Consider the following 17,011-nt stretch of genomic DNA (forward strand, 5'->3'; position numbering starts at 1 on the left):
AGTTAACTTACTTTTTTCTATCAATCTTGTTTTATGGAGCTTTCCCCTTCGTGTATTCTTTCTGAAGTTTTGCATCAGTGTAACCAAATACATTACAACAAAAAAAGATGAATGTGACAGGGTTCAGATCCCATACAGAGCCAATCACAAAATATTTTGATTTCATTCATCACTTTCAAATTATTGTTCAATCCTGGTATGTTAACGCAATGCTAAATCTATAGTGGCAGATCCATGATTAGGTTGGGATTTGCTAATTAACGCATAGTAAGATGTCGGCATATGGGCAGTGCAAACCTTCCCCTCTGACTCCAACCCCTCCCATCCCCTTCTTTGAGTGGCAATGGCAGTGTGCGTAAACACAAACACACATACCTGACCTAAGCGTCTGGCTGCCAAGGCCAGAATGTGAGCAGCAGTGCAAGATGCTCAAGCTCTTGCCTTGGCAGCCAGAGACTGTGGCCGAGTCTCCGCATGTTGTGTTTGTGTGTTGTGTTGTGTGCTGTTTAAATCTAATGAAGACCTGTTTAGCCAAAAGCTGTGTTTGACAGTCTTTTTGTTGTGTCTATCTGCGAATCAGCGACTCCACTATATGGTGGGTAGCAACTATCCTTTTCATAAAACTGTCGAACATATATCTTCATTTTTCATTGCTGTGACAAGACGAAGCAATCCATGTACAGTTACTGGCATCACTATACTAAACCAAAAAACTGCTTTGGTTGTTATAACCAGTGCTCGATTTGTAATGGTATGCCATACTGATACCTCCGACAAGTCACAGTACTGGTACCTTTTCTTCTTTATAAATCAAGCACTGGTCATAGCTGTTACTACTTCTACTTGTTTTATTCGAGATCATGTCACATTCAGAAGGTCAAACCAAACTGAACATATCTAGAAGGAACTGTTGTAAATAAGTGTTCATTTTCATAGACCATTATGTACTCTCACAGACTGATCAATCTGAAGTTACAAGTAGAGGAGAGGTGATTCGTGGAATGAATCAAAGAAAAAGAACTGAACACATGCCATATAAGAAGCTGTGTATCACTGGCCGAATGTGCTACAATTAGCTCATTATACCTTATTTTAAACATAAACACAGTGAATCTTTGATGAGGCTCAAGTTGCACACCGGCACAAATTTTCACATCTCACTAATATACCTAATACAGATGATGTCTAATAGTTCACAGTAAGCAAACAAATTTTGAATAATTGAATATATTATAACAACATTCCATGCAGAACCAATCACAACACAGATTCTTGATTCTGTAATTACTTTCTGTGGGTGGGGATGGGAGCAGGGAATGTGAACAACACATGTATAAGATGGGACAATACAACATATGTAAAAGACATACCGGTAACTCCTTTTGCAATAAACAAATTTATTTTACTGCTGTTGTTTTTAACATGTCATACTAAATAATCACATTCACTGCAACAGTAACTCCAACACAAGAGATACACGTGTCATCCACGTCAATAAACATTTTATGACATGGGTTTTCACAGTGGAATGTAAACCATTTCATTTTCTTAAAGTGTATCTATGATACTACTACAGACAGTGATATAACATTATTAATATATTACCAGACACATTAATTTGACACAGATAATAAAATAAAAATAATGATCTTGGGTACTGGCTGTTGCCTATCCCTAGTAGCCATCCCAGAAAATATAGGGCGGTGGCAGAGAACGTTTGGTTGTGCAATCCTGTAGTCACTCTGTTGTGGTACTGGATTTGCTATGCGTTTCTGAAAATACATAAAAGATATATTGAATGAATTATTGCATATTTTAAGATAGAACCCGGCAGTAACGGAAAGAACAAACGTATGTAGAATAACATCATTAGATGTCAAATTAGAATAACATCAATAAATGTCAAATAAGAAAAGAATTATGTATGTACTGATCAGCAATATGAATTTTGTATGTGGAATACACCACTCTGTGGCCAATTAGGTCCAAATCATTTTCATAAAACTCCCACATTTAACTACATATTAAGTTGTTAAATGGTGGCACATTTAGTCAGCTAATCTGATCATGTATTGCATTCACACTGCAACTGGACAGCTGAAGATAGTGATGCTATGGATTTACCGACACTCATTATATAGGTACGTGTTCTAATATCACCTTCACATTATATACATTTACTAACATTTCTTGACATAAATAAACCATCACAATTTCAAAAGAATAGAAATTTATTCTACTCATTCATCATATTCTGTACATCCCACAAAGAAGGTGAAAAAGAATAGAAATTTCTTCTACTCTACCGCCAAGGAGGTGATCCTACAGGGAGTAAGTGAAGGTAAACATTAACAAAAGACAACCAAACATTGCTTAAGCTGTACATTATATTAACAAGAAAATATCACAATACTGCTTAATGCTAGTTCTTTTTATGCCAGTTAAATGTGTTCTAGAGAATTAGAAGGAAAGCTGCTGCTACTTCAGTTACGTTAGGTACCTTCAGGATGTCTTATAAGAAACTTGATAGTTAGTTCATTAATCAAGTATTTTTTAGAAAAAAACAGTAACCTACATATGTAATTACATAGGACAGTTTACAACACACTACCTGCCATCCATCTAAAGAAGGAATGAAATCCTTGCACTAGGATAATCAATGGAAGGAGTCACTACTGATGTATTTTTTAAATTTTCCTTTGAATTTCCTAAGATAACTAATTTCTTGTTGTATGTTAGATGGGAGCTTCTCAAATATCTTCATACCATAATACATAACTTTGTTAAATCTTAGTTAAGGATGCAAAGTTTACACAAAAGTTATATTTCTGTCTTGTATTGATAGTGCAGATCAAATTTCAGCATGAACTGATTTTTTCACAACCACACTATGCCTTGATTAAAGTAACTGTGATTGTGGCAGTGACTAAGAGTCAGCCAACTGCTGTTCTTTCTTGACACCTATGTGCCCACTATAATGACTGATTTTTAGGCACCACACAGCTTTCTCAGCTGCAGTACGATGCACAGGAAGGCGAGAGCCAACTGTTGTTCTATCCACCATCCCCACTGATGTACTTCCCATTGCTGCTGACAATGACAACAATAAAAGTAATCTGAATGTAAGTTTTGCTCTATTTGCATTGCATGTGCAGCTCTTGCTCATTCCATGTGGAATTATGTAAATAAAGAATGACCCTTCACCACCATAGCTGTCTGCCAGCCATGAGGTTATTTTAATCAAAATTTAGAAGAAAACATAACAATTGTTTATCACTAAGTCTGCCAAAGATTCACAAAAGCGTTCAACAATAACCACAAAAGTTTTCTTATATAATTCACTAATATAATCTGAGAGGGAACGACAGAAGCGTCCGATCCCACGCGTCGGTTTGACCCGTGACGTACGGGTGTTGTCGTGTGTGACGTCATGACGGCGTGGAGTTTGCCGTGTGAGTGTGGGGTGTTTGTAGATGTCGTCGTGTTGTGGTTTGTTGTGCTCTCTTGTGGTGTGTTCAGGGTTTTCGTTTGTGTGCTGTAATGGGCGCAGTTTGCTTTTGCTCATTATCCAGAATTGTTCGAGTGTCGGCTGTGTTTGTAGTGGAATTCGTTTCATTGAGTTAACGATTTTGTGTTAAGCTTAATATAGTGTTGTTTATTGTAGATAGTGTGGTAATTTTAGTAAAATTAATCAGTTGTTGTTTTTTGTTCAGGAATGGATATGACGGATGCCACTACAACGGTAGTAAGTTGCTTACAACACAGCTATGAAACTAAATCTGCCGTTTATAAAGTTCATGAGTACAACACTTCACGTGCAGCTTTAGTACATACGTCACAGTCTAAACAGATCCTATACATTTATATGCTATGGGAAAATACGATATTCTAGCCACAATCATATTAACCGATCAGCCTGTTTGCATCCCAGAATCCGAATGTACATTACATTTCCTGTTTTCTCTCTAACAATTTTGTGTTCCGCTTTTCGTCCCTTAGAACTCACAATACCACAAAGCCCATTACTAAATAGGATCTACTTGCCTGGATTTCCAAAGCTGTGTGCCGTCGACGAAAGAAAAGCTTACTGTAATTTCAATACTGGAGCGAGGGAAGGCGAAAGTACCCTTGGAATTTCATACAAAAAACTAAACTATCATGCAATCATTAAATCGATGAAAGTTACAGATTGGGCGGACAAGGAAGATAAACACGAAAATAAAAGTAAGCTGGGTGCTTTACTGTAAACTCGATATAGGTTTAAAACTAAGTTTCCGACTTCTTCGAAAGTCGAAGTTTGGAAATACTACCAGTCTACACGATTTGATCTTTAGCTTGAGGAGTTGCTTGTTGGGAATTACTGGAGGAAACAGGGATATATACAAATACGTCAGGCCCCATAAAGAACTAGCAAACCATACTTAAGTTGTTAACAGGAATATTGGAAGTAGAAGATATATTTCACGTATAGTAAGGCACTGAAGAGATACCGACACACATATTACGCTTGTTACATAGGGACGGAATATACAATCCGTACCCTGCAAAAATTGTTTTTTTTTTTTTTTTTTTTTACTTTATTGTTATTTTGACACCTGAACAATCAGGTAGGCTGGCAGCAGCACAATACGCCGCTCTTCAGCCGAAGAGAGTACAATGAGATAAACAGAGAAGAGACATCACAGAAAAACGACGGGAAAAAACAGTAGACACATGAACATAAAAACACAAGAAGCCGTTCACACTCGATGACAATCCACACGACGAACTGTTGACACGAGGCACAAACACTGAAGAAGACGATGGCACTGGTGAACGATGGAGTGTGACGGTGAAACACTGAACACTAGATATGATGGCACACACGATACACTGACGGCGGTGATCTCCGGCGCGCGAATGTCCACTGAGCGTGTGCGAGTCCGGGGACCTGGCAATAGAGGAGGAGGGGGAGGAAGGGGAGTGGGAGAGCGAGATGGGATAGCAGAGATGCCACAGGCAGGGGAGAAAGGGGGGAGGGAGGCCGGGGGAAAGGAAGCCTGGGGGAAGAGGGGTGGAGGGAGGGGACAGGGGAAAAGGAAAGAGAAGGGAAGGGAAGTGAAGAGAAGGGAGGGAGGGCGCCGAAAGGAAAGGACACCAGGAGAGGGGGGCGGGGCAGGGTCAAAGTTGATAGGAGGGGTAGATGGAGGGGACGAGGACATCATCAGGGAGAGGGAGCTGGCGGAAGCCACCTTGGGAGAGGGTAAGGAGGGTGGAGAGATGGAGACCGGGTGGGACATGGGAATACAGGCGCGGCAGCGGACGGGGGTGGGAGAGGAGCGGGGAGACGAGCGGGTGAGGAGGGTCGAGTTTACGGGAGGTGTACAGGATCCATATCTTTTCAAGGAAAAGGAGGAGGTGGGGGAAGGGGATGAGATCATACAGGATCCGCGTGGGGGAGGGGAGGCGGATGCGATAGGCGAGGCGGAGAGCATGGCGTTCAAGGATTTGGAGGGATTTATAAAAGGTTGGGGGGGCGGAGATCCAGGCTGGATGGGCATAACAAAGGATAGGGCGGATGAGGGATTTATGGGTGTGGAGGATTGTGGAGGGGTCCAGACCCCACGTACGGCCGGAAAGGAGCTTGAGGAGACGGAGGCGGGAACGCGCCTTGGCTTGGATTGTCTGGAGATGGGGAGTCCAGGAGAGGCGACGGTCGAGGGTGACGCCAAGGTACTTAAGGGTGGGAGTGAGGGCGATGGGACGGCCATAGACGGTGAGATAGAAATCAAGGAGGCGGAAGGAAGGGGTGGTTTTGCCTACAATGATCGCCTGGGTTTTGGAAGGATTGACCTTGAGCAACCACTGGTTGCACCAAGCAGTGAACCGGTCAAGATGGGATTGGAGAAGGCGTTGGGAGCGCTGTAGGGTGGGGGCAAGGGCAAGGAAGGCGGTGTCATCGGCAAACTGGAGAAGGTGGATGGGGGGTGACGGCGGCGGCATGTCCGCCGTGTACAACAGGTACAGAAGGGGGGAGAGGACGGAGCCTTGGGGCACACCGGCAGAGGGGAAAAAGGTGCTGGAATCGGTGTTATGGATGGTGACATAGGAAGGACGGCGGGAGAGAAAGGAGCCGACCAGACGGACGTAGTTAATGGGAAGGGCGAAGGTTTGGAGCTTGAAGAGGAGACCGGAATGCCATACGCGGTCATATGCACGTTCGAGGTCCAGGGAGAGGAAGATTGCGGAGCAACGGGAACTAAGCTGTTCAGAAAGGAGATGAGTGAGGTGAAGGAGAAGGTCGTCGGAAGAGAAGGACGGCCGAAAGCCACACTGGGTAACGGGAAGGAGGCGGTGCCGGCGGAGATGCTGGTGGATGCGTCGGGTAAGGATAGATTCCAGGACCTTGCTGAAGACCGAGGTAAGGCAGATGGAACGGTTGGAGGAGACGGCGGACGGCGGTTTGCCAGGTTTAAGGAACATGAGGATACGGGAGGTTTTCCACAGGTCGTGGTAGTAACCGGTGGACAGGACTACATTGTAGAGCCTGGCCAGGGTGGAGAGGAAAGAGACAGGAGTTTCACGAAGGTGACGGTAGGTGACACGATCGTGACCAGGAGTGGTGTTGCGTTTGGTGCGGAGTGTAGCAATGAGATCCTGTGTAGTGATAGGGGCATTGAGTTCCGTGTGTGCAATGTTGTCCAAGTACTGGAAACCCGGGGCGAGGGGAGGGACGAAGGTGTCAGTTCGATCGCGGACATCCGGGAAGAGGGAGTAATCGAACTGGGGATCATCGGGGATGGAAAAGACATCGGAGAGGTAGGAGGCAAAGTGATTGGCCTTACTAAGGGTGTCAGGGAAAGGGTGATCATCATGGAGAAGAGGATAATAGGGGGAGGGTTTAGTTCCGGTAAGGCAACGGAAGGCCGACCAGAACTTGGACGAGTTGATTGGCAGGGTAGCATTTAAATGGGTGCATGTCTGTCGCCAATCCCGGCGTTTCTTAGCCGCGAGCAAATTACGAATGTGTTGCTGGAGTTGCCGGTGGCGTCGTAGTGTGTCCGGGTAACGCGTGCGGAGGAAAGCACGGTAGAGACGACGGGATTCACGGAGGAGAAGAACGGCCTGTGGGGGTAGGGTAGGACGGTGGGGATGGATGGCGACAGTAGGGACGTGGGCCACCACGGCCTCAGACAAGGTCTGCTGGAGAAAGGAGGCGGCTTGGGTGACATCGTCTGGGTGGTGGTAGGTGAAGGGGTGGCTATCGACCTGGGTGGAAAGGGTATCCCGGTAGGCATTCCAGTCGGCACGGGAATAGTCGTGGACATACTTAGGGGGAGGGTCAGTACGAGGGTCGGGGCGAGGGCGACGACCGTCTGAAACGGTGAGGAGGACAGGGAGATGGTCGCTACCAATAGGCTCCAGGACATCCACCGTTATGCGGCCAAGGAGGTTGGGGGAGGAGAGGATAACATCAGGAGTGGAGTTGGATTCGGGACGGGTGTGCTGGGGGATGGGGATGAGGTCGCCTTGAAGGGAGGAGAGGAACCGATGCCACCGCCGTAACTGGGCGGCGGAACGACTATGGATGTTGAGGCGGCGGCAATCACGTAGGAGGAGAAGGTATGGTCAATGTGGGAGAGGAAGTCGAAGGGAATAGGGGCGTTAGGGCGGACATAGATGGTGGCGCAGGTAACGGTAAGGCCGGGGAAGAAGAGACTAAGGATCAGGTGTTCGGTGGGGTCAGGAAGGAGAGGTTGGAGCCGAACGGGGATCCAACGGTGGTGACCAATGGCAACTCCGCCACGCACAACCTGGAGAGGATTATCGGAGCGGTGGAGGAGATAGGGGGAGGTGTGGATAGAGTGGTGGGGTTGCAGGAAGGTTTCATTAAGGAGGAAGGCATCCACACGGTGGGTAGCAAGGGTGTGCATGAAGAGGTTCTTGTTGGCGGGAAGGGAGCGGATGTTGTTGAAAAGGATACGGTGCTGTTGCGCCATGACAGGGATTTAGACGAGGGTGTCAAGACGGGAGAAGGTGAAATGGGCCTGGTTGTTGGAATAGGTGGCGTACATTTTAAGGTGAAAAATGGAACGGGCAGCGAGGGAGATCTGTTGGAGGGTGTGGGGGCGCTGAAAGGGATAAACATTCTGGAGGACGATGGTGAGGAACCTGATGATGTCCTCAGCGGTGGCGGGGGGACGAAGGGAATTGCCAGGAGGGATGGGGGCGTCCAGAGGACGGACAGGTACGGTGAGTTCAGGAGTGGTTGGAGGGGGTCGGGCTTTACACTTTTGGGAGTAGGTGGGATGGGGGAGATTGCAGGTATTACAGGAGGGATGGGATTGGAGGTTAGGGCACTGCCGGAGGAAGTGCGCTTGCCGACAATGCGGGCAGGTGGGGGCCTCGCGGCACTCAGCTGTGGGGTGCGCATTATAGCGCAGACACCTCTGGCAGCGCAGGGATTGAGGAGGGGAACGGGAGGGGTCGACCTTGTACCGCTGGTGGAAGAGGAGGGCACCCTCCTTCAGGAGACGGTCAATGGAGGGGGCGTCCTCAGAGAAAACCCGCATGAGGCGGGTGGGGCCGGCCGAGTTGAAAATGTGGCGGACCGCCCGCACCTCCAGCATGGGATGGGCCTTGAGCTCTGCCAACACCTCCTCCTCCGTGATCGACGGACTGAGCCGCATGATCACGGCGGTGAGGGTCGGCGGTTGTCGCGGGGGTCGGGGTTGGCGGGTAGGAGATGGAGAAGGAGCAGGGGTAAGGGAGGCGTTGGGACCAAAACGGGAGATGGGGAGACGGGAGAGGATGTCAGTATGGAGGGTTGGGCTGGGGGAGGAGATGAGAACAGAATCCCGTCTGGGAGTAAGGAGAGAGATGGGGGCACCAGGGAAATGTTGGCAGAGGAGGAGGGAGAGGTTCCGGGCCTCGAGAAATGAAGGATCGGGACGGGACAGGAGATACTTGTATAGACCGGGGGGAGGAGGAGGAGGAGGAGGAGGAGGAGGTGGTGGGAGCAGGGCCAGGCGGGGAGACATCCATGGCACCCTGGGGGGGGAAGGAGGTCGGGGCAGGGCCTTTTTGGGAGCGGAGGAGGTGGTGGGGGTGCCACTAGCGCGTTTGACGGCGGCAGAAGGGTGGGTGGTGACATGAGGGACGGGAGCGATTGGGAGGTGGCGGGAAGGGACAGGTCCCGGCGTGGACGCAGCAGTCGGCGCCGGAGACGGTGACGGTGAAGGCGACGGTGACTGCGACGATGATGACGGTGGTGGCGGTGATGGCGAAGGCGACGGGGAGATCTGGGCGTGGACAGTGGCCCGACGGGCCACCACCCTAGCCGGAGCTGCAGTGACAGGCTGGGGGAGTGGGGGGAAAGGATGAGAACGAGATGAAGAAGGGGGAGAGGGGGCGACAAACAGCGAGGGCGAAGGGAGAGTGAGGAGAGGTGGGATGGAAGGAGGGGGGTGGGATTGGGCACACCAAGTTATAGTAGTGGAAGCGGCGGAAGGGGAGGTATAGACGATGGCGGTAGTGGTAGTGGTGGCGGTGGTGGTGGGGGCGGACATGACGACAGGAAGAAAAAATGCACAGCACTAAAAGGAAAAGACACAAACTGGGAACAGGCGAAGACGCAGACGGACGAAGACCAGGGTCGGACGACCAGGGCGGACGGCGATGTCGGCGAACAGACGGACAGCAGGCAGCAGCAGAGACGGACAGCGAGCAGGCAGGCGTACAGACGGACGAACAGCTACAACAGTAGGCGGCGGGCGGGCAGACTGACAGACAGACGGACGGACGGGCACAACCTGAGAGTAGCCCAGGCGTTGCAGTCTGACGTAGTCGACTAAGGGGATCCAACCCTCTGAATGCTGCAAAAATAGAGTTCAAGCCAAGTATTCATAGCAACTAGCAGCTTTTTTTTTTTCTTTATTGTAATTTGGACACCCCATACAAGGTGGGCTGGCAGCGGAACAGTGTACTCCGCTCTTCAGCCATAAGCAGTACAATAAAAAAGAAAGGGAGACAGACAAGTAACAGAATGGCGGTTTAAAAAACAGGAGATACAATAGTTAAAAAACATGAAGCCGTTCACACTTGATGAAACAAACAAGAAAAACCGTCGGCACTGGGCACAAACACTGACGATGTAGATGACACACGTGAACGAAGGAGCGTGGATGGCGAAAAACACTGAGGCACAGATACGACGGCACAGACACTAAAACGAGGGCGATGATCTCCGGCGCGCGAAAGTTCACGAGGCGTGTGCGAGTCCGGGGACCTGCCAAGAGAGGAGGAGGAGGAGGAGGAGGGGGAGTGGGAAAGCGAGAGGGGAGAGCAGGGACGCCACGGGCAGGGGAAAGAGGGGGGAGAGAGGAAGGGGGAGGGGAAGCCCGGAAGAAGAGGGGGGAGGGAGGGGATGGGGGAAAAGGAAAGAGAAGGGAAGGGAAGAGAAAGGAGGGAGGGTGCCGAAGGGAAAGGACACCAGGAGGGAGGGGGGGCAGGGTCAAAGTTGATAGGAGGGGTAGATGGAGGGGACGAGGACATCATCAGGGAGAGGGAGCTGGCGGAAACCACCTTGGGAGAGGGTAAGGAGGGTGGAGAGATGGAGACCAGGTGGGACGTGGGAGTACAGGCGCGGCAGCGGGCGGGGGTGGGAGAGGATCGGGGAGACGAGCGGGTGAGGAGGATCGAGTTTACGGGAGGTGTATAGGATTCGCAGCCTTTCGAGGAAGAGGAGGAGGTGGGGGAAGGGGATAAGGTCATACAGGATCCGCATGGGGGAAGGGAGACGGATGCGATAGGCAAGGCGGAGAGCATGGCGTTCAAGGATTTGGAGGGATTTATAAAAGGAAGGGGGGGCGGAGATCCAGGCGGGATGGGCGTAACAGAGGATAGGGCGGATGAGGGACTTATAGGTGTGGAGGATGGCGGAGGGGTCCAGACCCCACGTTCGGCCGGAAAGGAGCTTGAGGAGACGGAGTCGGGAACGTGCCTTGGCTTGGATTGTCTGGAGATGGGGAGTCCAGGAGAGGCGACGGTCGAGGGTGACGCCAAGGTACTTAAGGGTGGGGGTGAGAGCGATGGGACGGCCATAAACGGTGAGATAGAAATCAAGGAGGCGGAAGGAGGGAGTGGTTTTGCCTACAATGATCGCCTGGGTTTTGGAAGGATTGACCTTGAGCAACCACTGGTTGCACCAAGCGGTGAACCGCTCAAGATGGGATTGGAGAAGGTGTTGGGAGCGTCGCAGGGTGGGGGCAAGGGCGAGGAAGGCGGTGTCATCGGCAAACTGGAGAAGGTGGACGGGGGGTGACGGCGGCGGCATGTCCGCCGTGTACAACAAGTACAGAAGGGGGGAGAGGACGGAGCCTTGGGGCACACCGGCGGAGGGGAAAAAGGTGTAGGAATCGGTGTTATGGATGGTGACATAGGAAGGACGGCGGGAGAGAAAGGAACCGATCAGACGAACGTAGTTAATGGGAAGGGCGAAGGTTTGGAGCTTGAAGAGGAGACCGGAATGCCATACGCAGTCATATGCGCGTTCGAGGTCAAGAGAGAGGAAGATTGCGGAGCGACGGGAATTGAGCTGTTCGGAAAGGAGATGAGTGAGGTGAAGGAGAAGATCGTCGGAAGAGAAGGACGGCCGAAAGCCACACTGGGTAACGGGGAGGAGGCGGTGCTGGCGGAGATGCTGGTGGATGCGGCGGGTGAGGATAGATTCCAGGACCTTGCTGAAGACCGAGGTAAGGCTGATGGGACGGTAGGAGGAGACGGCGGACGGCGGTTTGCCAGGTTTGAGGAACATGAGGATACGGGAGGTTTTCCACAGGTCGGGGTAGTAACCGGTGGACAGGACTACATTGTAGAGCCTGGCCAGGGTGGAGAGAAAAGAGACAGGAGCTTCACGAAGGTGACGGTAGGTGACACGATCGTGACCAGGAGTGGTGTTGCGTTTGGTGGGGAGTGTATTGATGAGATCCTGTGTGGTGATGGGGGCATTAAGGTCCGTGTGTGGAATGTTGTCCAAGTACTGGAAACCAGGAGCGAGGGGAGGGATAGAGGTGTCAGTTCGATCGCGGATATCTGGGAAGAGGGAGTAATCGAACTGGGGATCATCAGGGATGGAAAACACATCGGACAGGTAGGAGGCAAAGTGATTGGCCTTACTAAGGGCGTCAGGGAAGGGGTGATCATCGTGGAGAAGAGGATAGTAGGGGGAGGGTTTAGTTCCGGTAAGGCGACGGAAAGCGGTCCAGAACTTGGACGAGTTTATAGGGAGGGTAGCAGTTAAACGGGTGCATGTCTGTCGCCAGTCCCGGCGTTTCTTGGCCGCGAGCAAATTTCGAATGTGTCGCTGTAGTTGCCGGTGGCGTCGTAGGGTGTCCGGGTCACGCGTGCGGAGGAAGGCACGGTAGAGACGACGGGATTCACGGAGGAGGAGGACGGCCTGTGGTGGTAGGGTAGGACGGTGGGGGTGGATGGCAACAGTAGGGACGTGGGCCTCCACGGCCTCAGACAAGGTCTGCTGGAGAAAGGAGGCGGCTTGGGTGACATCATCGGGACGGCGGTAGGCGAGAGGGTGGCTATCGACCTGAGTGGAGAGGGTATCCCGGTAGGCATTCCAGTTGGCACGGGAATAGTCATGGATGTACTTAGGGGGAGGGTCATGACGAGGGTCGGGGCGGGGGCGACGGCCGTCTGAAACGGTGAGGAGGACAGGGAGATGGTCGCTACCAATAAGCTCCAGGACATCCACCGTAATGCGACCAAGGAGGTTGGGGGAGGAGAGGATAACATCGGGAGTGGAGTTGGATTCGGGACGAGTGTGCTGGGGGATGGGGATGAGGTCGCCTTGAAGGGAGGAGAGGAACCGATGCCACCGCCGTAACTGGGCAGCGGAGCGACTATGGATGTTGAGGTTGGCGGCGATCACATAGGAGGAGAAGGTACGGTCGATGTGGGAGAGGAAGTCGAAAGGAAGAGGGGCGTTGGGGCGGACATAGATGGTGGCACAGGTAATGGTAAGGCCGGGGAAGAAGAGACTAAGGATCAGGTGTTCGGTGGGGTCGGGAAGGAGAGGTTGGAGCCGAACGGGGATCTGGCGGTGGTGGCCAATGGCAACTCCGCCACGCGCAACTGGGAGGGGATTATCGGAGCGGTGGAGGAGATAGGGGGAGGTGTGGATGGAGTGGTGGGGTTGGAGGAAGGTTTCATTGAGGAGGAAGGCATCCACACGGTGGGTAGCAAGGGTGTGCAGGAAGAGGTTCTTGTTGGCGGGAAGGGAGCGGATATTGTTGAAAAGGATACGATGCTGTCGCGCCATGATAAGGACTTATACGAGGGTGTCAAGGCGGGAGAAGGTGAAATGGGCCTGGTTATTGGAAAAGGTGGCGTACATTTTAAGGTGGAATATGGAACGGGCGGCGAGGGAGATCTGTTGTAAGGTGTGGGGGCGCTGAAAGGGATGGACGTTTTGAAGGACAATGGTGAGGATCCTGATGATGTCCTCAGCAGTGGGGGGGGGACGAAGGGAATTGCCAGGAGGGGTGGGGGCGTCCAGGGGACGGACAGGTACGGTGAGTTCAGGAGTGGTGGGAGGGGGTCGGGCTTTGCACTTTTGGGAGTAGGTGGGGTGGGGGAGGCTGCAGGTATTACAGGAGGGAGGGGATGGGAGGTTGGGGCACTGCCGGAGGAAGTGCGCTTGCCGACAATGCGGGCAGGTGGGGGCCTCGCGGCACTCTGCTGTTGGATGTGCATTGTAGCGCAGACATCTCTGGCAGCGCAGGGATTGAGGGGGGGAACGGGAGGGGTCGACCTTGTACCGCTGATTGAAGAGGAGGGCACCCTCCTTCAGGAGACGGTCAATGGAGGGGGCGTCCTCAGAGAAAACCCGCATAAGGCGGGTGGGGCCGGTCGCGTTGAAAATGCGGCGGACCGCCCGCACCTCCAGGGTGGGATGGGCCTTCAGCTCCGCCAGCACCTCCTCCTCCGTGATCGATGGGCTAAGCCGAGTGATCACGGCAGTGAGGGTCGGCGGGCGACGCGGGGGTTGGGGTTGGCGGGTAGGAGATGGGGAGGGAGCAGGGGTGAGGGAGGCGTGAGGACCAAAACAGGTGATGGGGAGGCGGGAGAGGATGTCAGTATGGAGGGTTGGGCTGGGGGAGGAGATAAGAACAGAATCCCGTCTGGGAGTAAGGAGAGAGATGGGGACGCCAGGGAAATGTTGGCGGAGGAGGAGGGAGAGATTCCGGGCCTCGAGGAAGGAAGGATCGGGACGGGACAGGAGATATTTGTAGAGACCGGGTGGGGAGGAGGAGGAGGAGGAGGAGGAGGAGGAGGAGGAGGAGGAGGAGGAGGAGGGAGCGGGGCCTGGTGGGGAGACGTCCATGGCATTTTGGGGTGGGGATGGCGGGCGGGGTGGAGCCTTTTTAGGAGCAGAGGAAGTGGAGGCGCCACTAGGGCGTTTGACAGCGGCAGATGGGCGGGTGGTGACAGGAGGGACGGGAACGATGGGGAGGTGGTGGGAAGGGACAGGTCCCGGCACGGACGCAGCAGTCGGCGCCGGAGATAGTGACTGTGACGGTGCAGGCGAATGTGGCAGTGATGGTGATGGTGACGATGATGACGGTGGTGGCGGTGGCGGCGGTGATGGCGATGGCGATGGCGATGGCGACGGGGAGAGCTGGGCGTGGGCAGTGGCCCGACGGGCCACCACCCTAGCCGGAGCTGCAGTGACAGGCTGGGGGAGTGGGGGGAAAGGGTCAGAACGAGAGGAAGATGCGGGAGAGGGGGCGACAAAGAGCGAGGACGAAGGGATAGAGAGGAGGGGAGGGATGGAAGGAGGGGGGTGGGACTGGGCACACCAAGTGATAGTGGTGGAGGCGGCGGAAGGGGACGTATACACGATGGCGGTGGTGGTAGTAGTGACGGTGGTGGTGGGGGCGGACATGATGACAAGAAGAAGAAAGAAAAAACACAGCACTAAAGGGATAGGACACACACTGGGAGACGACGGACGGCGACGGCGACGGCGACGGCGACGGCGAGAGGCAGGGACGCTGCTGCCGCGGACGGGGCCGGGGCGGCGGCGGCGGCTGCTGCTGGCTGGACTGCTTCTGCTGCTGGCCGGACTGCTGCTGCTGGCCGGAGGGCGGGCGGGCTGGCTGGCTGGCTGCGGGACCACTGCTGCAGGCCGGGACCGGGAACTGCTGGCTGGCACCTGGAACCCCTAGCACTTCGATTAGCGCGAAAATGGCACTATCGAAGGGCGGTAACCTTGCGGTGTACCGCCCGAGATGAACTAGCAGCAGAAAGTTGCCATATGTAAATAATACCTTACCAAGAAATTTTGTGGGTATGAAATATATTTTTCACAGACAAACCAAGGGCGAGGGTGGTTATTGCTATTTTATTAGCAGTATAGAAATAAATACTTGATATAACTACGAAATTGCTTCTGACTCTCAATATGTTCCTGCTGAACTTGCAAAGTAAAATAAGCAGCGCTTGAATACTTCCGTGTTGCTGGGCGCTGCCAACAGATGTCAGTGCGAGACGCCACCTCAGAAAATATGGCTATCATTTTAGCTCCGTCTGTAATTCGTGACTGACCGAAAAACGAGTCGCATTGGAGCAACTACACCTAAAAACAAAGCTTACGCACACAATTCTGTGGGGGCTGTGACGTTAGCGTTCTGCAGTTGAGCAGTGCTATCTGTGGTAGAAGCGGTGTTTCATGTTTGGAAGCGTGGTCACTGCATTCAGCATTGGTTTGTTTTCGTAGCAATGACTGAAAGCATGACTTTGTTTTCGTAACATTTGTGGCGGAAATCTTGTTCTCACTGCCATATGCGATTCGGATTCTTATTGAGCATCTGCTCAAAATGCCACACAAGTGCTGTATGCCCTATTGTAGGGGAAACTGCGACAACGGTTTAAAAGTTAGCGTCTTTTCATTCCCGTCTGATGAAGCATTAAGATTGAAACGGATCGCTGCAGTTCATAGGAATGACTGGGAACCCAGTAAACAGTTCGTTGTAAGTATCTGTAATTTAACTTTATTTCTATATTGTTACTCTTTAATACTGTTATGTTACAGAACTGAAAATTCAAATCAATAGCCTATCTATAACGAAGCATTATACTTTTAAGCTCACTTTATGCAGTCCTCAGTTAGATTTCATTTGTCGGTTTACATTCTGCCTTTACGTTAACAGTAAAATATATGCTTCTTTTCAGATATGTGAACTGCATTTCACTGCAGACGACATTGAGAAAATTACCAATGCTTACGACCCAAAACTGGCAAACTCTTTACAGTTTACAGCACCTTTGGACCGTCCACGTTTAAAGAAACGTTCGTAAAAATTGATCGTAAAGGGTACTTGTAATCAGTTTTCAGATTAATGTACAGGTCCCTAATTTTCTTACGATATTGTTAAATATCTAAGATCATGAAACATTGCTATACGGATCTCATGTTTATCTCTCTCTATTTGCAGATGCTGTACCATCAAAGTTGCCAGGATGACCTACGTCTTTATCTTCAAAACAAGCACCAGCTCGAGAAGATCCAGAGAGTCGCGAATGTCTGGAGAACCAAGCACTTGAGAAAGTCATTGAGCACAGTGTGGAATCACACAAAAAATGATGGAGAAGAGTTCATTTGCTAGTTTAGAAGATTTTAAATCAAAATTATCTGATTGTGAAAAGCACAGTGACTGGGTCACGGTAACCAAATCAAATAATTTGTGTCTTGTGTTAAAGGATGCTCCTTATCTAAGTGTTGTGTGTCATGTCGTTATAAATAGTGATTTAGTGTTAAGTGCATTTGTGAAGGAAGCTTAGCTAAATTGTGCTGGTAAGATTAAATTACCAAACCAAGTAAGTGATACTGGTACAGTTAGCAATATTTTGAGAGTTGTATGTGATGTTTCATATAAATGAGGCTCCATTTGAGGCAAGTTTGTCTTGCATTGAAGACATTTTGGAAAACTTGTAATAAAAATTACCAGAAAGTGAG

Source organism: Schistocerca piceifrons, chromosome 11 (assembly GCF_021461385.2).
Source record: "Schistocerca piceifrons isolate TAMUIC-IGC-003096 chromosome 11, iqSchPice1.1, whole genome shotgun sequence".
NCBI lineage: Eukaryota > Metazoa > Arthropoda > Insecta > Orthoptera > Acrididae > Schistocerca > Schistocerca piceifrons.